Genomic DNA, 25,812 nt, shown 5'->3' with positions numbered 1-25,812 from the left:
GTTCCTTTAGCCATGCATGCCTTCTTATCACTGTGCCTGTCATGGCTGATCTAAATGAAGCCTCCAGTGCATCATAGCCACATTTTAAGGAATGGTTGCTAACCTGTTGTATGTTATTTACCATTTCTAATACATATTTCTTATCAAGAGATTCATCAGTGGTTAGTTTTTAGTTAACTGATCAAGCATAAACTCTTGGTATTGTATCATGTGAAATTGACAGTTTAAAGCTCTAGCTGAGAGAGTAGCTGAAGTGTAGACCTTTTACCCCATCTGTCTAGTGACCTTGCTTCCCTTTCAGAAGGAATAGGGTTTTAGCTGTGGTCGGCTACTGCCTTGGGACCCTGGGATATAGTTTCTGGGTCTGCAAGTGGGGCCTTGTAAAGGTGGTGATGAGTATCTGGCACCCTGTAAAATCTGTCTGGTTTGGCAGGGGCTGGGGTAAAGAATCTGGAGAGCAAACATCATTGAAAGCATCATCCACCACAGAGAGAACAGGAGGTATAGCTAAGGGCCTGTGCTGTGGGAGGTGCAGAAAGGTCCTAAGTCTTTTCTGGAGTCTGAAAAATCCTGTTGCTGCCATTGGAACTGTTCTCATGGCATGCAAGGTTTCCCCAAAGGAGAATTCTTCTGGTGGGGAAGCAGCTGGAATGGATTCTTCAGCATCAGAATCTTCAAAATTGGAGAAGGGAGCCTCAGGCTGGTCAGTTATGTCTGATTCATCAGCAGAATCATCAGAAGACACTGGCTCAGGGGCTCTGCCCTGGGTCTCTTCTCTGGGGCTGAGAGGCCCTGTCTGGGTGAGATTGAGATCCTCTAATTAAAGAAATTAAATCTTCTGCCAAAGAAAGCATTTGAGAACTAGAAGAGGGCCTGGATGTGGGGGTTTAACAGGCACTGTTTTAGTAGTCTTGGCTGCTTTAGCCCTGGCGAAGGCCTTAATGGACATGGCAGCTGGAGGCCTAGCAGCACCACGTGCTGGGGTAGAGACGTCCAAGGGATGGTGTCTGATAAGTCAACCACCGTAGTGGGTAAAATTTCTGAGGTCGATTCAGGAGTTGTAGCAGGGGCCTCAGTTGTAAGAATAGGTTCAGCTGTACTTTGAGCAGTTTTCGGTTTCGCCGAAACCGAGACACTCGCGGTTTGCTTTACCGTGGTTTCGGCCGAAACGTGTCGGTCTTTATCTTTTTTGGGGGTAGTCGGAGGATCCGACGGCATAATGTACGCAAAATCAGAACCGAAAACTGTTCTGCAAACTCCGACCGACGCCCAAGCGTTTCGTCGGTTGAAAGAGGCACAGGCGAACAGGCTGCTTGGGCTGGGCCTAAACAAGGCAGACAGTAAGAGTGGAAATCTTTATGAGGTATTTGTTTCCCACAGGTTAAACAATTGTTAACTTTTTCTGACATCGGCTGAGGCAAGAAAGAGTCCCCAACGGGTACTTAGCTTTAGAAGTCTTGGTAGTATTCGGTAGAAGTAATCTCTGGATCCGACCGACCGGCACTTGCGAACAGCTTCTGCTTCGGGCGCCACGCGGCAAGAAAGACTGAGGAAAATGGCGCCAGCTGATGCTTTATACCAAGACCAACAGAGATGACGCCGGGTGGAATGCGACATCAGCGAAGCGGACCGGACTTTGGAATCCGGCCGACTGCAGGGCTGCCTGACGACAGGACAACCCACTTGTTATGACTGCAGATGCATCCATGAAGGACATCTGGGAGCAGCCAGAATGCCCTGCGACACAGCAGTGGCAAAGCCTGCTCTAGTTTTGGAATATAAAGGCAGGTGATAGTGTTTTGTGAAGGTATGCACAGAACTCCAAGTGGCTGCCTCCAAAATATCTTTGGTAGGGACTCCTCTGAGGAAGGCTGTAGAGGTAGCTGTGGCCCTTGTGGAGTGGGATCTGATGCCTGTAGGAACAGGTTTGCCATGAAAGGAGTAACAAAACCGTATGCAATGGCCTATCCATTTTGAAATTGTCTGTTTGGAAATTGGCTTCCCTTGAGCTCCTACAGCATAGGACACAAAAAGTTGTTCTGATTTCCTGAAGGGCTGTGTTCTGTCCAAATAGTAACGTAGCTGTCTATGGATGTCTAAGGAATGTAGCAGCCTTTCCCCTTTGTTTTGAGGATTGGGGTAAAAGGTAGGTAAGTGTATGGCCTGATTTAAAGCTACCCTGGATAGTACCTTAGGCATAAATGAAGGGTTGGTTCGTAGGGAAACCCTGTCCTGATGGAAGATAAGAAAGGGCTGCACAGCCATGAGGGCTTGTAGTTCCGAAACCCTACGAGCTGAGGTAATGGCCAGAAGGAAGGCTGTTTTCCAGGACAAATATTGCAAATCTGTAGAGGCAGCTGGTTCAAAGGGAGGTAATGTTAATTTTTCTAGAATGTAGTTAAGATCCCAGGCTGGTATTGGTTGTTTCCTTGGAGGTCTTATATTCTTAGCTCCTCTGAGGAACTGTCTTAAAAGTGGGTGAGAGAATAAGGGTGGATCAGTGTTGTATTCTGCAGAAATGGCTGAGGCATGAATTTTGATGGAGGAAAATGAAAGTCCACTGTTCAACAGCTCAGCTAGATACTGTAATATCTGAGGCAAATTCAGTTTTCTAGGATCCTGGCCTTTTTCTCATTCCAAGCAAAAACGTTTCCATTTTGGAGTAAGCCTTTCTAGTAGATGGCCTTCTGGCCTCCAAAATGACATCCTGCACCTCTTTGGAGAGTAGGGTCTGTTGTGGTGTTAAGGAATTTTCCATGCAGCCAGATTGAGAGTTTTCAGCTGACTGTGAAGAGTTTTGTAGCTGTGCTGAGTCAGTAGAAGAGGCATTAGAGGTAGGGTCCAGGGAGGAGTATGTGTTGGGCTCCTCAGGAGTGGGTACCAGTGTTGTCTTGGCCAGTCTGGAGCAATCAGTATCATCTTCGGTCTGTCTGCTCTTGCTTTCAAGAGCACCTTGGGCAGAAGAGGCAAAGGTGGGAAAGCGTAAACTGTCCATGTTGCACAACTGAAGGAAAGGGCGTCCACTCTCCAGGCCTTTGGATGAAAGGTCCTTGAACAGAACTTTTTCAATGGATGGTTCCTGTGGGAGGCGAAGAAATCTATGACTGGTCTATCCCACGCTTGGATTATCTTTGTAAACACTTGAGGATGCAACTTCCATTCGTGTGGATCTGTCATATTTCTGCTTAGATTGTCTGCCAGCATGTTTTCCAATCCTGGCAAGTACTGTGCTTGAAGTTCGATTTGCCATTCCAGAGCCAAGTTCCAAAGCGACATGGCTAGCCTGCACAGGGGGTATGAATGTGTTCCACCTTGTTTGTTTATGTACCGCATTACTGTGGTGTTGTCTGTTCTTATCAATAATTGCCCTGGATGCAGGAGGTCCTTGAAAATTGTAATTGCATTTATCACTGCTAGCATTTCTTTTTGATTGATGTGAAGGTGCTTTTCCTTTTGGGACCATATGCCCTGAATGCACCTGCCTGTCATGTGCGCCCCCCAGGCGTAGTCTGAGGCGTCTGTTGTGATTAATTGATTTGCTTGAGGCTTGCAGAATGGAAGACCTGTGTTTGTTTGGCATGCTTGGGCCCACCATAGAAATTCCTTTTGCAAACATGGAATTATTGGTATTATTGTTTCCAAACTGTGGCTGTGTTGAGACCATAGGTTTTTTAGGTACCATTGAAGTTTCCTCATATGCAACTTTGCACATGGGATTAGAAGAATGCAAGATGCCATGAAGCCCAGAGCCTGCAGGATTTTCCTTGCAGTGAGCCTGGTACAATTTGCTAGTATTTTGAAGTAATGAGTTAGTTGCCCTTGTTTTTCTGGCGTAAGAAAGGCCGTCTGGGTGTTTGTGTCCAAGTTGGCACCCAGGAAAGTTATTTTCTGAGATGGTGTTAGCCTGGATTTCTCCTTGTTGACTGTGTATCCCAGAGAATTCAATAACCGTGTTACATAAGCCAGATGTTCCAGAAGTAGGTGCTTGTTGTCCGCTTGGATCAGGCAGTCGTCCAAATAAGGGTAAATTTGTATCCCTTGAAGTCTGCAGTAGGCAATTACTGATGCCAGGCATTTCGTGAATACTCTGGGCGCAGTAGATAAGCCAAAGGGCAATGCAGAGAATTGATAGTGGATTGAACCTGCAAGAAATCTGAGGTATCTTCTGCAGCTTTGTCTGATTGGGACATGCAGGTATGCCTCCTTGAGGTCCAATGTTACCAGCCAAAACTCCTTGCCCAGCATGGGAAGAAGCTGCTGTAATGTGAGCATCTTGAATTTTGGTACAGTAGAAATGTGTTTAGGATGGATAAGTCCAAAATGGGTCTCCAGTCGGTTCCTTTCCTTGGTACCAGAAAAAGTCTGGAAAAAAACCTTGACCTTGTTCGTGAGTAGGTACCTCTTGAATAGCTTTCATGGCCATAAGCTTTGAAATTTGTATTTGAGCCTCTGCCCTTTGATTGTGTGGCAGGTTCGGCATGCCTCTCATTTTTGGAAGAGTGTGAAAGTGAAATCTGTAGCCTCTGTTTATAATGTCCAGGATCCATTTGTCTGTTGTGATAATATGCCAATTTCTTGTAAATAATGCCAGCTTTCCTCCCAAGGGTGCTGCCAGCTGAGACTTGCTTGGCATGGAAAGGGGGAAGTCATTGTGTTTGTTTCCTGTATTGCTGTGCACTGTCTTCGCCACCTGTTGTTGCTGGAGTTTGCCATTGTCTGCCTCTATATGATCCTTGAGGTTGTCCTCTGCCCCTTGTGCGCCTGTATCTACCTCTTTGTGGCTTGTCCGTGGCTGGAAAGGACCAGTTCTTTGCAGGCCAATTTCTGCTAAAACGTGGTGGTTGAACCTGTAGAAAAGCTTTGACAGTTTGCATAGATTTAGCTTTTTCTTCCATTTTCTGTAGTATCTCCTCAGCATTAGTACCAAATAGTACATCCTTTTGTAAAGGAGCATCTAGTAGCTTAGCTTTAACATGGTCAGGCAAGGTTTGTTCTCTAAGCCAGGCATGTCTACGAATGACTGATCCTGTCACAGCAGCTCTACTTGAGGCCTCTAGGGCAGAATAGCCACATTGTAAGGTGTGTTTACCCACTTGTTCTGCACTATGCATCATATCCTGCAACTCCTTCAAATCTGGTTGTTCAGGTTGAGACATTTTATTTCTTAATTGTGATAACAGAAACTGCTGATATTTAAGCATATGGAACTGACAATTTAAGGCCCTCATGGCTAGGGTGGCCGAGGTATATACCTTTTTTCCCCACCTTTCTAAGGATCTAGACTCTCTCGAAGGTAGTGGATTCTTAGCAGTAGAGGCCTTCATTCCCTTGGAGCCTTGAGAAATGGTTTCAGGGTCAGCATTATGGCTTTTGTAAAGAAATTGGTGAGAGGTAGGAACTCTGTAGTACCTATCAGGCTTGAATGGGGCAGGAGGCAGGGAATCCGGATTTAGGCAAGCCTCCGAGTAAACATCATCAAGTATGTCCAAGACAGGAGGTATCGCCAGAGGTCTGTGCTGAGGTAACAAAGGAAATTCCCTAAGTCTTTTCTTGGAATCAGAAAAGTCTTGGCCTTCCGAATGGAAGTGTTCCCTCAAGGTGTGCAAGGTTTCCCCAAAGAGAAATCCTCTGGGCGAGATACAGAAGGAATGGACTGCTCAGCATCCGAATCTTCAAAAGGGGAGTACGAGTGTTCCTCTTCATCAGAATGTTCTGAAAAATGGAATCCTGGTCAGAAGAGGGAGAAGCTTCCTCCACTCGGGGTCTCTTGTCTGGAGGGGGCTGGGAACCCCTGATAAGAGTAATTAAATCCTTAGCCATTTTTAGCATCTGCTTTTTAGGCATGGGGCCTGGAGATGGGCCCTGTGCAACAGGCCTCTTGGGATGCATGGCTGATTTGGACTTAGTAAAGGCCTTAATGGAGAAGGAAGATGAGGGTCTAAAAACACCATGGGTGGAAGTGGACCTATCCACATTAGGAGGCTCAACACTCGCAGTGGCTTCGGTGGTTGTAGTCTGGTTATGGGCCGAGGTACCTGCGGTCTCGGTTACAGAGGACACAGCCAAAGAAGTGTCATCGGTAGTCAGGAGCTGCATAGGCGCCTCGCTGAGAACCGGACCACGTGTAGCCAGTTTTGGCGTGGTGTCGGTGGAGACCGCGGGCCTCGCGTGTCGGTCTTTGTCCTTGCGTTTTTTGGACAAAACGGTAGTCGGAGTATCCGACGACATTTTATAATCAAAGGTTTTACCAAAAAAGTGCTGGGCGAACTCCGACCCGACGCTTAATAGTGCGTTTATTGAAAGTAGCGCAAAAGCGACAGGCCGAGACGTCGTGGTCTGGGCCTAAACAAGGTATGCAGAGGGAATGGAAATCCTTATGCGGTATTTGCTTCCCACAAGAAATACAATTGTTAACTTTGTCTGACATCGGTCTGAGGCAAGAAAAGTTTCCCCAATGGGGTACTTCGCTTTAAAGAAGACTTCGGTTTCCAATTATTCGTAATTTCAGGAGCTGGCCGACCGGCACTTGTGAACTGCTTCTGCTTCAGGCACCGCGCGGCAAAAAAGACTGAAGAATATGGCGTCGGCTGTGTCTTATATACCCTTGTCGCACTGACGTCAGGAAAGAAAGCGACTACAACCGACGCCGGACCTAGACTTTGGAATTCGGCCGACCGAGGACCCGCCTGACGGCAGAAAACCCATCTGTGATTACTGCAGCTGTATCCACGATGAACATCAGGGGGTATAGCTAGAGGCCTGTGGTGAGGCAAGTCTAAAAATTCTCAGAGTCTCTTTTTGGACTGTGGGTAGTCCTGGCATTCCCAGTGGAAATGCTCTCTTAAGGTATATGCAAGGTTTCATCAAAAGAAAAGTCCTCTGGAGGGGAGGCAGAGGGGATGGAATCCTCTGCATCTGAATCCTCACAGATAGATAAGGGAATGTCCTGGTAATCAGAGGGATCAGAGTCATCAGGCTCACGGTCTGTAGAATCAGAAGGAAAACCAATCCTTTGTCTCATAGACGGGGAAGGCTGGCTTCCCCTAATTAAAGTTATTAGGTCTTCAGCCACTCTAAGCATTTTGTTTCCTTGGCATGGGAGTTTCAGTCATCGGTTTTCTAGGCAAAGTGCAAACTCTGGGCCTGAGAAACTCGGTAGTTTTAGTTAAAAATAAAGATGTCGGTTTAATACGATCTTCAGAAGGTTAGAATACACCATCAGAAGATGGTGCCTGCACAGTGGCTCCGGACCCATCCAAGGTAAGACATCCATACTCGAAGAAGCAAGTCGCGGCATACCTGACTCCGAAAGGGTCTCAGCAGAGGCCTGCAAATCTGTAGAAGCGGGTATCAGGGGCTGCCAAGGCGCCTCACTAAGTACCAGCCTATGCGGTCAGTCTCTGTCTTTATCCTTACGTTTTTTCGGAAGATTGGTAGTCGGTTGGCTTATCAAAGCCATTTCAGAATACGGAGACCGAGAGCAAAAGAATTTAGCGACACAAATAGCCCGACGAACAGTTCGGGCATTGAACAAGGCACAAAACCGACAGCAAGGAACACCGAGGTCTGGGCCTAAACAGATGGTGCAGTAAGAATGAAAATCTCTGTGAGGTATTTGCTTTCCACAGGCCAGACAATTAACTTTTTCTGACATCGGTTAGAGCAAGAAAAAAGGATCCCCAATGAGGTACTTATCTTTTAGAAGATTTCAGGTCTGAAATTCGTAAAATGAAAATTTCAAGAGGCAGCCAACCGGCACTTGAGAACTGCTTCTGCTTCGGACACAGCATGGCAAGAAAGACTGATGTAATGGCGTTGGCTGCATGTTTTATACCCATGACGTCCTGACATCATGGAAGAAGCGACAGCATCGGACGCAGAAATCCCAAGACTCTGGTATTCAGGCCGACTGAGGGGACTACCTGCAAGCAGATAACTCAAATGTGATGACTGCAACAGTGAAACACGAAGAACATCTGTATTATGTTTACCATTCTCACTGCTACAGTAGCTTTCTAGCTATATGGGTTGATTACTAAAGCCTATCCAACCAAGGATATGGATTCAGGAGCCACCTCTGGAGAACGGTCCAAGCAAAGCCAGTTCTAGACCTGGAAAATTAATTCAGTTTGTAATGCTTTTTAGATGTATGTACAGATGACCATGTTTCTGCTTCTATCATGCTTCTGGAGTCCACCCCTTTCCAATATGCCACAGTAGATGCCAAGACTCTAGTAGAATGTGCCTTTATACTGCTTGGAACTGATTTTTGACGGTGGGCACAACAAAGGGCAAAAGCTGAAGACAACCAACTCGATAGTCTACTCTGACATGGGTTGTCCTTTCATTCATACTCACATCACAAGAAATAAATAACCAATCTGCTTCTTTAAAGGATTTACATTCCGTCAAGATAATACCTGAGCTGCTTATGCACATCCGGAGTATACAGAATTCTTTCTCCCTGGTTCTAAGGGTCTGGATAAAATACTGGGAAATTGACATCTGGATTTAAAGTAAGCTCTGAAACAGTTAATGGGCATAAATCAGGGAATTCTTCTTAATGGAACCATATCTGCATGGAAGTCCAGATACGGTTCATCCACCATGACAGCTTGCAACTCAAACACTCTTCTTGTAGATATCAGAGTGATAAGAACAGACTTCCAAGTAATGAACCTTAAATCAGCCTGATGAGTTGGTTGAAAGGGGACATAGTTAACCTTTTAAATACAAAAGTAAGATCCCAGGAAGAAGCCGTCAAAATGCAGATGCTCAGTCCGGACATCTACATTTTATGGTAGGTACAAAACTGTACTATGTCCTTCATGGATGCAGATTATGATTAGGATGCAGTGCAGGGTGCAGTAAGAAACTGCATTCTGCTGCTTTCGAGCAAAAAGCAAATTAGGAATAATTAAGGCAAATTATGCCAAGGGAGGTCCAATCACACGGAGGTCCAAGTTGCCGTTGTGCTGCTGTAAAAGTGGTGTGTGCCTGGCTGTTGTAGAGGTCTAATGAGGTCTTATGTTCTGTTGAATTGGTTTCCATGATGCATCAAGTAGTGGTATTCAATTTGTTATCCTTGTCATTTTTTGGATATTTTTTTTTTCTTCCCTTCCTGCTTTTCCTGCTGTACAGCTTCTAGTCTCTTGGAGTATTTTTTTTATTTTTTCCTAGTAGCTAAGCTGTCGTAGTAGTCTATGTGTATGCTCAAGGTATGCAGTATTCTTTCCCTCTGTTTTGTGGGTTGGGAAGAGGGTAGGTAGGTGGATTGCCTGGTTTAAAGATACTGGTTATGGGCAGGCAGGCATAAATGCAATCCATCAGGACACTCTATCTATCTTGGTGGAAGATTAGGGAGGTTGCACTGCCATTAAGGGGCCATGTTCCTCCTTCCCTTTGTTGGAAGTAATTGCCAGTAGGAAAGCAGTTTTTTTCCATGACAGTAGGTCTGCTAGCTTGTGCTGCTGCTGCTTGGGTGATCTTGGGTTCAAGGTTTCTAGCACAAAGTTTAAATTCCAAGCTGGTAATGGTTTCTGTTGGTTTCCTTTTTGTGTTTTACATTCTTGGAGGCCCTCTGTGATGGGTGCAAAAAAAAACAGGAAAAAAGCTGTATTCTGCTGCTGAAGCTGCTGCATGTATCTTGATGGAGTGGAGGAGAGGAGGGCCCTGATGAAGAAGAATGGAAGAATACCACCCAGAGGCAGCATATATATCTATGTTTGACTTTTCTTCTTTCCTTTCCTCACTCCAAAATGACAACCTTTTCCATTTTCCAGCATAGTTCCTTCTTGTTGAAGGTCTGCTGCTTTTCAGAATAATGTCCTTAACTCTTTGGGAAAGTTCTGGCTTAGCTGCTATGATGTTCCATGCATGCAGTCAGTGCAGCGTTTTTAGGTTTGGATGTATGATGCTGTAGTTGTTCTGAGTTAACATCAAAGGCATCAGTGGTATTGGCTTATTTTTAGTGTACCTGTGTGATCAAAAGGAAGGTGGGAATGTATATGCTGTTAGGCCTTCCGAGTGAGAAGAGAGGTCCACTTTCCATGTGGGTGGGTGGAATGTCCCTGCAGAATTTTTTGAGCTGCTGGTTGAGGTGATGCAAATGGGTCTATCTGTGGCATTTCCCATTTTCTTGAGATGGTCTTGAAGATGTCCGTGCCTGGCATTGTTTCTAGACTGTGTCTGTGTTGGGACCATAAATTCTAAATTCTACCACTGTCTGTTTCTAGAGACTGTGTCTGTGTTGGGACTATAAATTCTTATGGATGCATGAAGCCCAAAAGCTGTAAGAACTTTTCTTGCTGTTGCTTGTTCCCAGTTTTGCTGGGTGCAAGTAAAAGAAAGGGAAGTTTTTTTTTTTTTTTTCTGCAGTCAGGAATGCCATTTGTTGTTGTTCCACTCACACCAATTCCAAGAAAGTCCTTGTTTGGGTATCAGTCTTTCTTTTTTTGTAAATTGATGTGTGTATCCCAGTCCTTGTAGCAAATAAATGACCCTTTGTAAAATCTGTTGTCAGCTTGCTTTTGTCAGGGGCTATTTGTTATTTAGGAGGCCGGATTTAGGTGGATTTGATGTGCGTTTGTGTGCTGCTGGTGTAGTGGGTGTGTCTGTGTCTGTGCCTCTGTTGTGTAGGCACTGTAGGCCTCTCCTTGCCTTCTCTCTGTTTTGCGCCTAGCGTCTATTTCTACCCTTTGAACCTTTGAAATTTTGTGGGTAGGAAAGGACCAATTCTGGCAGCCAGTTCCTGCTAAACCTTGGAACCTGCAAGAAATCTTAACAGTTTGAACAGATTTTGCCTTTTGCTTTTTTTTTCTTCATAACCATAACCTGCTGGTGTACCAAACAGACTTGTCTTGTCCATAGGAGCATCTAGCAAACTTAGCTTTAACATGATCGTAAAGCATTCCTTCATTGAAATCATCATCCACCACAGAACAGGAGGTATAGCTATAGGGGCCTGCTGTGGGGGAGGTGTGAGGAGGTGGTCCTAAGTCTTTCTTCTGGAGTCTGAAAAATCCTGTTGCTGCCATTGAACTGTTCTCTCATGGCATGCAAGGTTTCCCCCAAAGGAGAATTCTTCTGGTGGGGAGCAGCTGGAATGGATTCTTCAGCATCGGTGTCTGATAAGTCAACCACCGTGTGAGTTATTCTGGTCGACTCGCAGCAGAGTTGTAGGGCCAGGGTCAGTGTGTTAGAAATATAGTCAGCTGTGCTGTGTTTTGTTTTCTTTTTCGGCAACCGAGACAGCGCGGTGTTTCCTTACGCGGGTCTCGAAAACGCGGACACCGAAAAGTGTCGGTCTATCTTTGCATTTTTGGGGCATCCCCTTAATAAAATATTTCACCAAAAACAAAGAAGAAAGAGAAGGAATAATGGGCAGACATGCTAAAAAGGCCACAAAATGTACCTTGACAGGCCAGAGGAAAGTAATTTATACAAACATTTCAGAACCATGACAGGGCCCCTGGTTAGTGGCTAGGAACCAACTAGAAAAACTTTTCACTTGCCAATATAAAATTTCCTAGTAAAACATTTTCTTGCCTCCTTTAGTATCTGCTGTATGTCCTCATGAAAGAGGTGTCTAAAAGGTATCGAAATTGAATAATGCAAGCCATTTGTCTTATGTGAGAAGATTGATATGTGAGGATGCATGGGTACTTGCTCTTGGCAAACTCCATAAAAAGGAAGAACCAATGTTGTCTAGGCCAAAAGGGAGTCACTACAATGACCTTTGGAGAGTCCTTCTGAAACTTCAGAATTACCCTGGTTATCAGTGGGAGGGGCTGAAATACATAAAAGAACATTCACAACTACGGGACTGAAACTGCATGCTTCCAGTATGGACTGCAAGGGGCCCTGCAGAAGAAATGAAGTCTGTTTTGAAAGAAGGCAAACAGATCTATTTGAAATGTTCCCCACAAATGGATCAACTCTTGGAAGACTCCCTTGTTCAATTTCCTTTTGTGAGGGTCCATTCTGGACCTGTTCAGCTGGTTTGTCACTTTATTTTGTTCTGATGAAATCTAAGATGCTTGGAGGATTACACAATACTATAGAGCCAACTCCCAAGCTACCACACAGCCTGCACAAAGGGTACAATCTTGTATTTCCCTGCTTGTTTAGGTACCACATCAATGTGGTGTTGTCCGTAATCACATGAAGAGGTCCTGGAGACCACAGATGGAAGAGATTTTATGGCATGGATTACAGTCAACATCAGTGACATTCCTGTGCTGTGCTCTGTCTCAGGAGTTCCATAGGCCTTGCACCTTCACCCCTCACAAAAACTGCTCCCCAAGCAAAATCTGAGGCATCTGTAGTTACAGATGGACAGGGAATCTGAGGAAAAAAGGGAAGACCTGGATTCAGAGCCATTTGTGGTCTCCACCAGTGCAGTTCCTTTTTAACAAAGCCCAAAACTGGAAAATGAAATTCCAGAGGATGAAGACGTTGGGCGTGTGTTTTTTTTTTTTTTTACAAGCTATTGAAACTTTATCATATGTAACCTAGTGAGTGAAATCATGAGAATCATACAGGCCAGAGTCTGAGACTGACTGGAGAAGATCAGAAAGGCTTCCAGATAAAAATCCACCTTCTCTTGTGTAAAAAAAAACAAAACAAAAAAAGCTTTTTGCTGTGAAGTGTCTATAAGGCATCCCAGAAACACAATAGGATATTTGTGTATTTGCCTGGAATCTTAAATTCGAAAGTAGAAATGAAACCCATGTTGAAGACTCTCGACATCTGGGAAAAGACTCTGCAAAGACAGGTTAAGTCACCTAAATTAGGAAATATGTGAATTTCCTGGAGTCTGTAATAAGCTATCATTTGAGCTAGACATTTTGCAACACAGTTTAAACTGTAGATAACCCAAACGATAATACAGAAAATTGATAACTTGATCCAGATACAGAAAATCTGAGAAATTTCTCAAAGCTTGTGGTTATAGGAATGTGATACGCATCTTTTTGGCTTAGTTCTGCCATGGCAGTCAAAGGAGAGATGAGAGGTAATGGACACTGGAGGGATAGCATTTGGAAATTTCACATCCTGAGTGAAAAATGAAAGATCCAGAATTGGCCTCCAAGAAAGTTTTTTTTTGGTACCAGAAACATTCAGGGAAAATAAGTCTTTGCCTCTTTGATCTAACGGTATTGGCTTTATGAATCCTAAGTGATGACAAATCTGAGGAAAAAATTATTTTTGGTTTGGAAGATTCTGATGAACTTCTCTGAAGCTGGTATTTGTATAGAGTGTCATCTGAATCTGTCATGAAAAAGAAGTTATGTACTCACCAGAACGTTCCATCTGAGTAGTTATACTTCATTTTTCTGCAACCTGTGGTTATTCGGATCCATACTGGATCTGAGTCAGCCACTTTTCAAGCATCTGCTCCGGGCTCCTAGCTCCTCCCCCTTACCCATAACCCATCACCATCTCCTACCTTCCCTCAGATCCAGTTTGCCACTACACAACCAATCAGCAACTCAATTTTATAACAAACCTTGAACAGGTTTGGGGGAAGGAGGGTGGGACAGTTGCAAACTACTCAGATGGAACGTAATGGTGAGTACATAACTTCTTTATCTGAAGTAAACAACTTTATTTTATCTGCAACCTGTGGGACAAAGTCCCCACCTACTAAAACTCCTGGGAGGCCCACATGGAAGGATATTCCTGAGCACTGCAGAGCCGAAGAATGCTCTCCCTCTGGAGATCAAATCCAACTTATAATGAGAAATGAAGGTATGTGACCTTGCCCAAGTTGCTGCCGCACAAATGTCATCCAGTGAAACCCTAGACCAAAAAGAAGCAGAAATCGCCATAGATCTGGTAGAATGAGCTTTAACAGGACCAGGCGGGGACAGACCTTTGTCTTTATAAATTTGCAAAATACATAGTGTAATCCAGCTAGCTAAGGAAACCTTGGAGATGGTTTTGCCCAGAAAAGGTTTAGAGAAGGACACGAATAACTGGTCAGACTTACGAAAGGGCTTTGTTCTGTGGAAATAAAAACAAAGCTGTCTATGAACATCTAGCAAATACAGCTTATATTTACCCTTGTTCTAAAAATTTGGAAGGAAAACAGGCAGATTAATTGTTTGATTAATGTTCGATTCAGAAGCTACTTTTGGTAAGAAGGAAGGGTTCATGCGGAGCGAGACCCTGTCCTTATGGAAGATCAAGTAAGGGGGCAAGGCAGACAAAGCATGAATCTCAGAAACCCTTCTTGCCGACGTAATGGCAACTAGGAAGGCTGTCTTCCAGGATAAGAACTTCAAATCTACTGATGCTGCAGGTTCAAAGGGAGGAGCAACTAAAGCCTGCAGAACCAAGGTAAGGTCCCAAGGAGGAACGGAGTCCTTAATTGGGGGGCGTAAAAGAAATCTGCCTTTAAGAAAGGCCTTACACAGTCTAGAAGAGGCCAGGGCATTCATGTTGTCGCCGACATGGAAATTCGAGATAGCTGCCAGTTGCACTTTCACCATGGAGGAACTAGCCCCTTGTTGAAAAATATTGGCTAAAAGATCCAACACTGCAGCAACAGGGGTTATAAAGGGATCTAGGTTCCTCTGAGAAGCCCAAATAGAAAATCGTTTCCATTTGCTGCGATAAATCTTCCTAGTGGAGGCCTTATGGGACGCCACCAGAATAGTTTTTACTGAAAATGAAAGACCGGGAGTCCTGGCAATCAAGGAAACTAGAGCAAACAAGCCGGCAGCTTGAGGCTGTCCAGACTGGGCGGACAAGTGCCCAAAAGATGAGAGATGAGATCCGGGCAAGGATCCAGAATCCAAGGAGGAGCTAACATGAGACCAGAGGAAGGGGAACCACACCTGACGAGGCCAGAACGGGGCAATGAGGATCACTTTGCACTCCAATCGGCAAGCTTTCTGTAGAAACTTTGGCATGAGAGATAACGGGGAATAAGCATACAGAAACCCTGTTGGCCAAGGATGGACTAGAGCGTCTCTGGGGGGATCCCCTGGTGAGGTGATCAGAGCGAAGAACTCGCTGCACTTCGCGCTGGAAGGAGATGCGAAGAGATCGCAGCAAGGCTGACTCCACGCAAGGAAGATCTCCTCTGCTATTGACCGTTTCAGAGACCACTCATATAGCATTAGAATAGCCCGACTCAATCTGTCCACTAAAATGTTGGATCGTCTCGGGATGTGCGTTGCAATCAGAAATCGACTGGTGGAGATCGCACACTCCCACACTCTCATGGCTTCGCGACAGAGAGGGCAAGATCTGGTTCCTCCCTGTTTGTTGATGTACCAGACAACCGACATGTTGTCTGACTGAATTGCAATAGTCCCCGGAGGAAGAACAGTGTGAAAGGCTTGCAACGGTAAAAGCACTGCTCTCATCTCCAGAACACTGATATGCAATCTGGTCTCAGTCTGGGACCACGTGCCTTGGACCATCCTCCCCAAATAATGCCCCCCCCCCCAAGCTGGGAGGCTTCCGTGGTCACTGTAGCTTGGACTGTGGAAACAAATCGTCGTCCTGCTAAGATCTCCGGCGATTGGAGTCACCAGAGAAGTGAGATCTAGCCAAGACCACTGTACGGCCAGAGTCCACTGAAGAACACGCATGTGAAGATGCACACAGGGGAGGATCGAGATTGCTGCGGCCATACAACCTAGGGCTCGGAGAACGTCTCCCGCCTTTGGTAGCCTGGGGCCAAGGATCACTGATATATGGGCCCGTAGGCTCTGGACCTGTCTAGAGTTAGGAAGACTTTCAATTGGAAGGGTGTCCAGCAATGCCTCAATAAAGTCCAAGATCTGCACCGGGTCCAAGAGGGACTTGGAAACACTGATAATGATCCCTAGCCGGACTGCAAAATGAAGGAAGGAGTCTCTGGCTATGCAAAGAAGATGCTTGGTGGAAGCAGTGAGGAGCCAATCGTCTAGGTAAGGAAATACCTGAATTTTATAACAGACAAACAGGCTAAGCACTTACTAAAAACACGGGGAACCAAACGGCACACAGGTGGATAGCTGGAATAACTTTCTTCTGAAGAAGTCATATACTTATTGCAGACGTAAGCGCTAAATAAAAGTTATTCCAGTTATCCACCTGTGTGCCGTTTGGTTCCCAGTGTTTTTAGTAAATACCTGAATTCCCTGAAGCCTCAGGTGAGCCACTATGACTGCCATTACCTTGGTAAACACCCTGGGGGCAGTGGTGAGACCGAAGGGTAGAGCTCTGAACTGGAAATGATTGGCTCCCAGCCAGAAGCGTATGAATCTCCTGGAGTTTCTGCGAATCTTGATGTGGTAGTAAGCGTCCTGGAGGTCTAACGAGCACATCCAGTCGCATTCTCGAAGATAAGGTAGAATGGACTGTAGGGTGACCATCCGGAATTTCTGTTTGGCTACAGCCAGGTTCAAGGTTGACAGATCCAAAATGGGCCTGAGGTCTCCCATCTTTTTTGGCACTAAAAAGAACCTGTAGTAAACGCCTAATCCAGACTGATCTGGGGGGACCGGTTCGATGGCTTGTTTGCGAAGCAGCTTGGAAATCTCTAGTGCTGCCGCCTCCCTTTGAGCGGGTGGGACATCTGGGAGGTTCTTTGGTTGGATGGGAGGGGTAACAAATGGGATGGTGTAGCCTCTGGATATCATTTGAAGCACCCAACGATCCACAGTTATGGACTCCCAAGCAGTTGGGTGCAATGATAATCTTCCCCCGACTGTCTCCAGAGTAGGACAGTTGGGCAACCCCTCAGGGCTGCTGCATGGGCCTGTCCGAGAAGGTCTCCCTAGACCCAAAGTTCCTTGGCCCCCCTCTGCCTCTGGGGTGGCGTCTGTCCTGTCCCCCTCTGCCTCTAGGGGATGAGTTGTCCCGACAGTCCCGAGAAAACTGTGATTTTCGGAACCACATCTTCTTTTGCCCTCTCTGATTCCTAGAAAAGAATATTTGAGGGCTACAGAAGCAGACTCCTATGGCAGACAAAGTCTACCCGTCCTTTTCACTCTCGACCAGTGTGTCACATACTGTCTTCCCAAAAAGAGAAGAACCATCAAAGGGAGCATTTGTGAAAGACGCTTTGAAGGAGTCCGCGAATTGACACAGTCTGAGCCAAGCGTGTCGCCTCATTGCCACGCCGGTCCCAGCCATCCTAGCCACTCTTTCCGTGGCATGGGAAAGGAGATGCATGGACGTGATTGATACTGATTTGAGAGTTGACATTTTCACGGAGAACAGACGCTTGTCCTCCGGCGACAAAGACTCTGGGGGCAACTCAGCAAACTCCATGACTAGGCCTCACTGCAGTCGTATAACGTATAGCAAACAAAACACTCGCTTCCCAAATCTATCCACCGCCTTGGACTCCTTGTCTGGAGGGTGGACCGATGAACTCTCCTGTGCCAGTTCCTTCTTGGTAGCTGCTGCAACCACCATAGCATCCACCGGGGATCCTTTGTACCATGCCTGTCTGTCTGAGGGTGGAGAGGGAGAATCCTGTCCGGGCGTTTTGGTATCGGCTCTATGGTGTCAGGCTCCTTCCATGCCCACGTGGTGATAAGATCCACTAAGGGATCTGCAGGAGGGGACACCCAGGACGTAGATGTGCCCGTGCCAAAAGCCTCCAGGAACAGTGACTCATCCGTAGAAGGTTTTGGGGCTGACCAACCTCTCCTCTGGCAGAGGACCTCCATGATGTCTCCAAAGGAGACATCCTCGGGAGGTGACCTGGGGAAACCTTTTCCTTCATCTAAATCAGCGTCTTCTGTCAAGGACTCGGGGGAGTCCAGGTGCCTCCTTTTACACAGGTGCTTATGGGGACCCTCTTCAGTGCGACTCTCTGAAGAGGGCTCGTGAGCCACGGGGGGTTCCCTCCAAGAGAACCACCTGGGGGGGGGTCTTCTATCACGGGCTGTCCCTGGGACAAATTGAAGGGAGTCGTAACCGAATTCAAGGGAATCTGGGCGGAATCCAAGGAAATAGGCTGGGGTCTCGATCCTTGGGAGAGAACCCTCTCTACCACGTTGAACGCCAATGGAGAGCGTAACTCCTTAGCACCCAACAAGGAGGAAGCTCTCCCTGGGTATGCTGTGAGGATCGAGGCTCAGGCAGGAGTAGCCGGAGCTCCGAAGGAATGGCTCGGATCTGACAAAGTCGGAGCCGAAGACACCTCCATCCCCTCGGATCCTACTACCAGTCCTCGGTCCCAGGAGTTGCTCGGATCCGAACTGGTCTGATCCGAGGAACTCAAGGTAATTGCCGGAGTAGAGGTTGGAGGAACTGTCGTCGCTGAACCCCAGCTCCAACGATCCTCAGATCCATACACCCCAAAACTGCAGGCCAGATCGGGGAAGGAGAAATTGGATGAAAGAAGGGCATGAAAGTCTCCCCTCCAGAGGGAGAGGGGCCTGGAAAGACTCCCATTTGGATTTGGGTCCGAATAAACCTCATCTTCCTGTCCATATCCAACTCCGATAGACTCCGAATCGAGCACAAGGAGGCGACCGAATTGGAACTGGCTGGTCGTTGCGACGACCTAGATGAAGGGCTTGGATCCAAGGGCTCCGTCGGCTCCGGGGAGAACCTCGGGGAGTGGAGCCAAGGAGATGTAGGTCTAGACACTTTAGAAGGTGGGCTAGGGAAGGGCTCCCGCTCTGGAGACTGCGTACTGGGCCTATCCCCCCTCTTGTCTCTGTCCTTGTTCTTCCTGTCCTTTCCCTTTGGCCTCTCCTTCAACAGGTCTAGTGGGAGGGTGGTTCCCAGCCTGAGCGGGGGGGGGGGGGTTGAGCAACTGCTGGAGGAGCCGAGGCCGATGAATCCAAGAAGGAAACAGGTAGAAGGCCTTTTGCAACAGTTTGGACTTTTGTTCTTTTAAGGCTCTGGGTTAAACCCGGTGCACACGCTGCACTGAACGGAAAGATGGAGAACACCCAGGCAAATAACACACAGAGTGTGGCCATCGGCCGGAGAAATCTTATGGCCACACACTGTGCATTGTTTGAAGGCAGGCTTTGGCTGATCAACCATACTACTGACACACACAGCCAACCTACTTAAACTAACACTCTAGCACACACACCTAAGGGGTAGGGAAGGCCTTACTAGACTACTTTACAACAAACTTTTTTTTTTTTAAACCGACGAACAGCAAATGGGGGAGGAAAGGGAACTAAACGACAACACACACTCACTATATAGAGCAAAAAATGACCAAAAGTCACTAACACCCAGCACTTGGAGCTACAGCGATCACGATGCTGACGCACGAAGCGGCAAATGAAATCTGGAGGAAGGTAGGAGATGGGTGATGGGCTATGGGTAAGGGGAAGGAGCTTGGAGCAGATGCTTGAAATGTGGCCTGCTCGGATCCGATATGGATCCGAATACCCACAGGTTGCAGATAAAATGAAGTTAACTACTTCAGATCCACTGTTAACAACCAAGAGTCTGAAATAATCTGTTGCCAAAGATGACTATATTGAACTAGTTTGTGCAATAGATTTGAAAACGAAAACATAAGGGTGGGGGAAGAATACAGGCTTAGTCATTTGAAGCACTGTTTCCCCTCCCGCCATCTCTTTTTTGCTCCCTGCTTGCTTTGAGACGGCAGGGATTGCTTTTTTTTTTTTTTTTTTTTTTTTTTGAAGAAAAGGAGAACTTGGGAGATTTGTCATGGGGGTTGTTTAAGAGACGGTGATCTTGGTGCAAATATGCAAAACCAGGGATGATCCAGCACACACACCCTAAGTGCTGAAGTTCAAGACTGAAAAAAGCTCTAACTACTGAGGAGGACATGGAAATAATACCCAAGTGCAGACCCAAACATAAAAATTCACACAAAAGTAAGATTTTCCCAAGTTTCATAATGCAGCAAAGCTCCACACACATCAGTCCTTAATCTTACGTGGAAAACACAAATGAACATGATGAAAATGTTTACCTTTGTTATCAGTTTGGTAAAGCAAGTTCACATTCAAATGTCTGAAATGAACTGCTGGTAAGCTTATAAATTCCACCAGCTTGGCCATCCACATGGAATCTTCTGACTGGACTTAATGACTATGTGCATTGTGTGTTGGATAAGCTTTACACTTTATATTACATTTAAGATATTACATTTTTTTTTATTTTCCTGCATTCACATGCAGCAAACTTAAACAAGCTTTGCAGTACATTTTGTCTGAAAACAGAATTTATGCACTTTCTTAGATCCACATTGTCATATTTTCATCCAGTTCAAACATACAGGTTGTCAGATCTGACCTTGGCTCCAACTCTGAAGCTTCTTCAGAACCAGAGCTCTGACTCCTCCCTTTTCCATAATTATCTGGACTCCACCTTAGCTGCTTAGATAGTTTGGCCCCCTCTTTGTCTCACATCTGAACAATCCTACATAAGGAAGTATAGTTAGAGGTACAGGAGATAAAATGCTACGTGGGAGAAGGACATGAGCACATCCAAGATTTAGAGAGATGTTCCTTAAGGTGCATCTTGAAAGTTTGGTACTGAGAGACTTGAGCGATAGATGCTGGCAGACTATTCCAGGTCTTGGCTGCACAGTATGGTTTGATAAAAGTGGTTTGTGAGAAGAGCGAAGTTCCTGCTGGGGAGTATAGTGTTCTAGTAGAGCAGAGGTGGCTGGGGAGACTAAGGGGTTGTCAAGTAATTTGTGAGTTACTAGTAGCTGATTCATAAGCTGGTGGGGAAATTCAAGCCGATTTATTTATTTTTTTTTAATAGAGAGGCAGTTTTGTTGTAACATTGACTTAATTTGTTTACAAGGGAGGAATTTAGATTAGTTAGAATGGGGGAGGCATAGAGACGGGAAGATAAGCGGTAAGCTGCATTACATTTAGCTTAGAAGAGTTAGTTAAGAATTGTTTGGCCCTATATAACATGCCTAGCTTTTGGTGAATTAGTTTGATGGTACTGTTTATGTGCAGATTAAATTAGAGGCTGTCTATTATGACACCTATAGTTTAGAATGAGGAACAACTTCAATTTCTGTATTGTTTAATGACGTTACCTTAAGTTTAACTTATCTAGAGAATATTGTTTGGGAAAAATAGTAGTAGTTTTGTCTTCTTGGGATTTAGTACAAGTTGGTTGTTGGTAAGCCAGTTCTCGATGGAGTTGAATGCATCCTGTGTTAAGGTTTGCAGGTGAGTAGGGTTGTTGGAGGAGCAGATAAGTGTAGACTCGTCAGCATATTGTATAAGAGTAGCTTGTTTGGATGCAGATTACACATTACTTATAAAAATGTTAAACAGGAGAGGGCCTAGGATTGAGCCATGTGGAAAACTGACAGGTAAATAAGGGGATTGAGTGGAGTTCCATTAACAGACTGGTATCTATTGGATAAATAACTGTAGAACCATAATATGGTACTGTCGTTACAGGCAAGGAGAGAAAGTTGTGATAAGAGTTTGGGATGAGAGACACTAGCAAAAGCTTAGAGGAAATCAAGGAAGAGGGTTGAGACAAAATCACCTCAGTCTCTGGTTTTATTAACTGTACCAGTGAAGGTTATAAGAGCTGTAGTGGTAGTATGTGCAGGTTGGAACCTGTGCTGAGAGGGAGAGAGGTTTATTTTCAATTAAGTTAAGGAGTTGTTGGTGGACACACTTTTCAAGTACTTTGGATAGTGGTGACAGTACAGCAGTAGGTTTGTCGTTAGATAATTCTGTTGAGTTTCCGCCTTTGTGAAGTGGAATAATAAAGAAATTTTTCCATATGGCAGGGACATAGATAGGCTTCATTGACTGATCTACTGATGAGTATAGAGATGGGGTAGGCTATACAACCAGCAGCAATTTTTAACCATTTATTGGGGGAGATTATCAGAGGATGAAAAGCAAGGTCTGAGATTACTAAGGAGGTTTTTAATGAGTGATGTAAGAACAGGTTTGAGAGAGAAAGGAGGCTGATAGGAGGATAAAGGAGACAGGGGGTAGTAGGAGTGCAGGAGAAGCCATTTGCTATGCTTGCAATAATTTATGAAATAAGTATTAAATTGGGAAGCAATGCCAGTGTTAGAATCGTTGGTAAAAGGTTGTAGAACAGAATTTGTGCCAGGGTGGAGTATGCTTTTGATAGTTTGCCAGAATATCTTAGGATTGGATTTGTTGCTATGTTGGGGGTCTAAATCGTACAGTTCTTTTATCTTTCCTTGTGTCTATTTTTTACTAGATTTTGAAGTTCTCTATAGTGTAATACATTAGTAAGGGATTTATTTTTCATGCAAGTTTTCCACAGCCTTATCTCTGTTGCACATAATGGATTTTGCGTGTGATGAGAGCCAAGGATAGATATTACATTTGCTTCTTTTTGTTCTATAAGAGGCTAGAAATACTGAGTTGAAGTTACCTACTGCTTCATCAAGGGGTATGTATTTAAGGAAAGACCAGTTTATAGAGCTCAAAATATTGGTAAAGATAAGTGAGATGAAGTTAGTTAAGTCATGAATGGTTTTATAAGTGTGTTGTTTGTAAGGCTGAGTGAGAACTCTGGTGTTGTTTGTCAGGCTGAGAGAGAACTGTGGTGGTAGTGTTAGGGTGGTGATCACGAAGAGCATCAGGGAGAACTACTGAATCTACACAGTTATTTGGGTGGGATACTAAAATCTAGTCAATGGTTGAGCCAATAAGGTTGGATTTATTAGTAGGAGTGGGGTGATGTATTAGTTGGGAAAAGCCAAAGAGGATGATACTGTCACTGGGGAAATGTGTGGAGAGTTTCAGCCAATCAATATTAACATAGTTGTGTTAGCTTTTTGATAATGCCCAAGCGGAGGATTGTGTCAAAGGCTTTGGCCAAGTCAAGGTAAGCTGTATGTACCGACTTTCCCTCATCCAGGGCCTTGGTGACAGTCTCAAAAAAGTCAACCAGGTTCAACAGGCATCTGCCCTTAAAGAATCCGAACTTGGTGGGATCAAGTGCTTGGACAGATTGTCTATGCCCTTGTTTTTGAGGTCCATAATAATATGCTCCATGGCTTTACAGATCACACTTGTCAAGCTAATGGGGCGATAGTTTCCAGGGTCAGTAGTGGCACCACCTTTGTGCAAGGGGATGACAATGGCAGTTCTCTACTCTGCTGGAATGAAGCCTGTACTTAAGCTGTGGTTGAACAGGGTGCTCAATGGCGAAGCTAGTTCTTGCTGAAGATGGTGCAGAATACAGCCTGGGATACTATCAGGTCCCATGGAAGCTGTGTTCTTTGCCTTGGATAGGGCCTTTAACACAATCTATTGAGATTTGAAGTGTGGACAAGTATAGGGGATGTCAAATGGGCCTTTGGGGAGGCAGGGGGGGGTGAAATTTGCATTGAACCTATCTGCTAGCAGGTTGGCTAAGTCAACATAGTGTAAGTGGTACCATTAAGTATTAATTCAGAACAAACTTGGGCTTTGCCATGGAGGTCCCTGACATAACTGAAGAAGGCTTTGTGGTTTCTCTTTGCTTTGGAGGCTAGTTTTTATTCATAATTGGCTTTGGAGGTTTTCACTAGTGATCTAATTTGCTTGTTGAGGCTATGGAGAGAGTTTTTCCAATTCGGAATTTCTGACTTTTTACCCTTGGACAACAGTTTCTTCCTTTTGTTGTAAACCCGGTTGATAGGGGATGTCCACCAGATAAGTTTGTGTTTCCTTAAGGAGCAGGTTTTATTTCTGTTGGGTATGACTGAGTCCATGCAGTTGTACAGATGCTTATATACTGCACTAGCATACTGTTCACCACAGCTATCTGCATCCTCTGGGGGGGGGGGGGAGTGGTGTGAAGCTACTGATACCCTCCCCTTAGGAGGTTGTAGTCAGCTTCTGAGACGTTTTTTTATCATGGTTATGGCTGGGGGGGGGGGGGGGGGTTGGGTAGGTTGGGCGGAATAGAAAAGTACAGTTGTGTACACTTACCATAAATGTAGATGTTTGTGTATTCACTGTTGCAGTCATCACACTAGGGTTATCTGCCTGCAGGTAGCCCTCAGTTGGCCCGAATACCAGAGTCTTGGGATTTCTGCATCGGATACTGTCACCTCATCCATGACGTCAGGTCGTCAGGGGTATAAAACATGCAGCCGATACCATTACATCAGCTTTTATTGCCGCACGGGAGCCTGAAGCAAATGCAGTTCGCAAGTGCCGGTCGGCAGCTACCTGAAATTTTTGTTTTTCGAGTTCCAAACCTGAAGTCTTCTAAAGCTAAGTACCCCGTTGGGGATCCTTTTTTCTTGCTCTAACCGATGTCAGGAAAAAGTTAACAATTGTCTTGCCTGTGGAAAGCAAAAAACTTCACAGAGATTTTCATTCTTATTGCGACACCTGTTTAGACCCAGACTACAACGTCCCTCGCTGTCGGTTTTGTGCCTTGTTCAACACCCGAACTACTCGTCATTGGGCTGTTTTTGTTTCTAAATTATTTTGCTCTCATTCTCCGTATTCCAAAATGGCTTCGGTAAGCCATTCAACTAACGATCTTCCGAAAAAACGCAAAGATAACGACAGAGACAGACTGCATATGTCCAAAACTGCCGACGCTTCCATTAAGCTAGTTGCCAGTCCACTGATACTCAGTGATCCGCTTTCGCAGCCCCTGTTACATGCTTCTACAGATTCGCAGGCCGCTACTGAGACCCATTTGGAGTCGTATGCCGCGAGATGCTTCTTCGACTATGGCACCTGGGGATGTCTCTACCTTGGATGGGTCTGGAGCTGCTGTGCAGGCACTGGCTTCTGAGAGAGTATTCAGACTTTCTGATGTTCGTATCAAACCGACTACTTCGTTAATGACTACATCTACCGAATTTTTCAGGCCCAAAGTTCGCACTACACCTAGGAAACCGACGACCAAAGCACTTTCTCAAGCTCCCATGCCACAGAAACAAAAGCTTAGAATGGCTGAAGACCTTATCACTTTAATTAGTGGAAGCCAGCCTTCCCCCTCTAAAAGACAAAGAATTGATTCTCCTTCTGATTCTTCAGACCATGAGTCTGATGACTCTGACCCCTGTGATTACCAGGACATACCCTTACCTACCTATGAGGACTCAGATGCAGAGGATTCAAGTCCCTTAGCCCCCCCCCCCCCCCCGAGGACCTTTCTTTCAGTGAAATCTTGCATACCCTAACACAGCATTTCCACTGGGAATACCAGGACTACTCACAGTCCAAAAAGAGACTCAGGGAATTTTTAGACTTGCCTCAGCATAGGCCTCTAGCTATTCCCCCTGTCCTGGATATTGTAGATGATGTTTTCATGGAATCCAGCCTTACCCGATACTTTACCACCTGCTCCTAGAAAGCCTGACAGATACTACAGAGTACTGGACTCTCACAAATTTCTCTTTAAAAATCCCGCTGCGGATCCAGAGACCATTTCCCAGGGACCTAAAGGTATTAAGGCTTCTACAGCCAAAAACCCTACCCCTTCGGACAGGGATTCTAGGGCTCTAGACAGATGAGGTAAGAAGGTATATATATATCTGCAACTCTTGCCATCAGGGCTTTAAATTGATACTGCTACAGTCAACACACTTGGATTATCTGCCTGCAGGTAGCCCTCAGTCGGCCCAAATACCAGAGTCTTGGATTTTCTGCACCGGATGCTGTCGTCTCATCCATGACGTCAGGTCGTCAGGGGTACGGAAGCATCGTCGGCAGTTTTGGACCTATGTGGTCTGTCTCTATCTTTATCTTTGCGTTTTTTTCAGAAGATCGGTAGTCGGATGGCTTACCGAAGCCATTTTGGAAAACGGAGAATGAGAGCAAAAGAATTTAGAGACAAAAATAGCCCGATGCTGAATAGTTTGAGCGTTGAACAAGGCACAAA

At 45.4% G+C, this 25,812-nt stretch overlaps 1 protein-coding gene across 1 annotated transcript in view; it reads right to left on the bottom strand.

Moving 5' to 3' along the window:
* Positions 1-25,812, bottom strand: part of RBM33 (RNA binding motif protein 33) — a 1,894,586-nt gene that overhangs the window by 224,576 nt on the left and 1,644,198 nt on the right. The window lies entirely within an intron of this gene.

This window comes from Protopterus annectens, chromosome 3.part0, assembly GCF_019279795.1.
Source record: "Protopterus annectens isolate FY-2018-M chromosome 3.part0, PAN1.0, whole genome shotgun sequence".
NCBI classification, from domain to species: domain Eukaryota; kingdom Metazoa; phylum Chordata; order Ceratodontiformes; family Protopteridae; genus Protopterus; species Protopterus annectens.
This window is presented reverse-complemented; position numbering and strand designations above follow the sequence as displayed.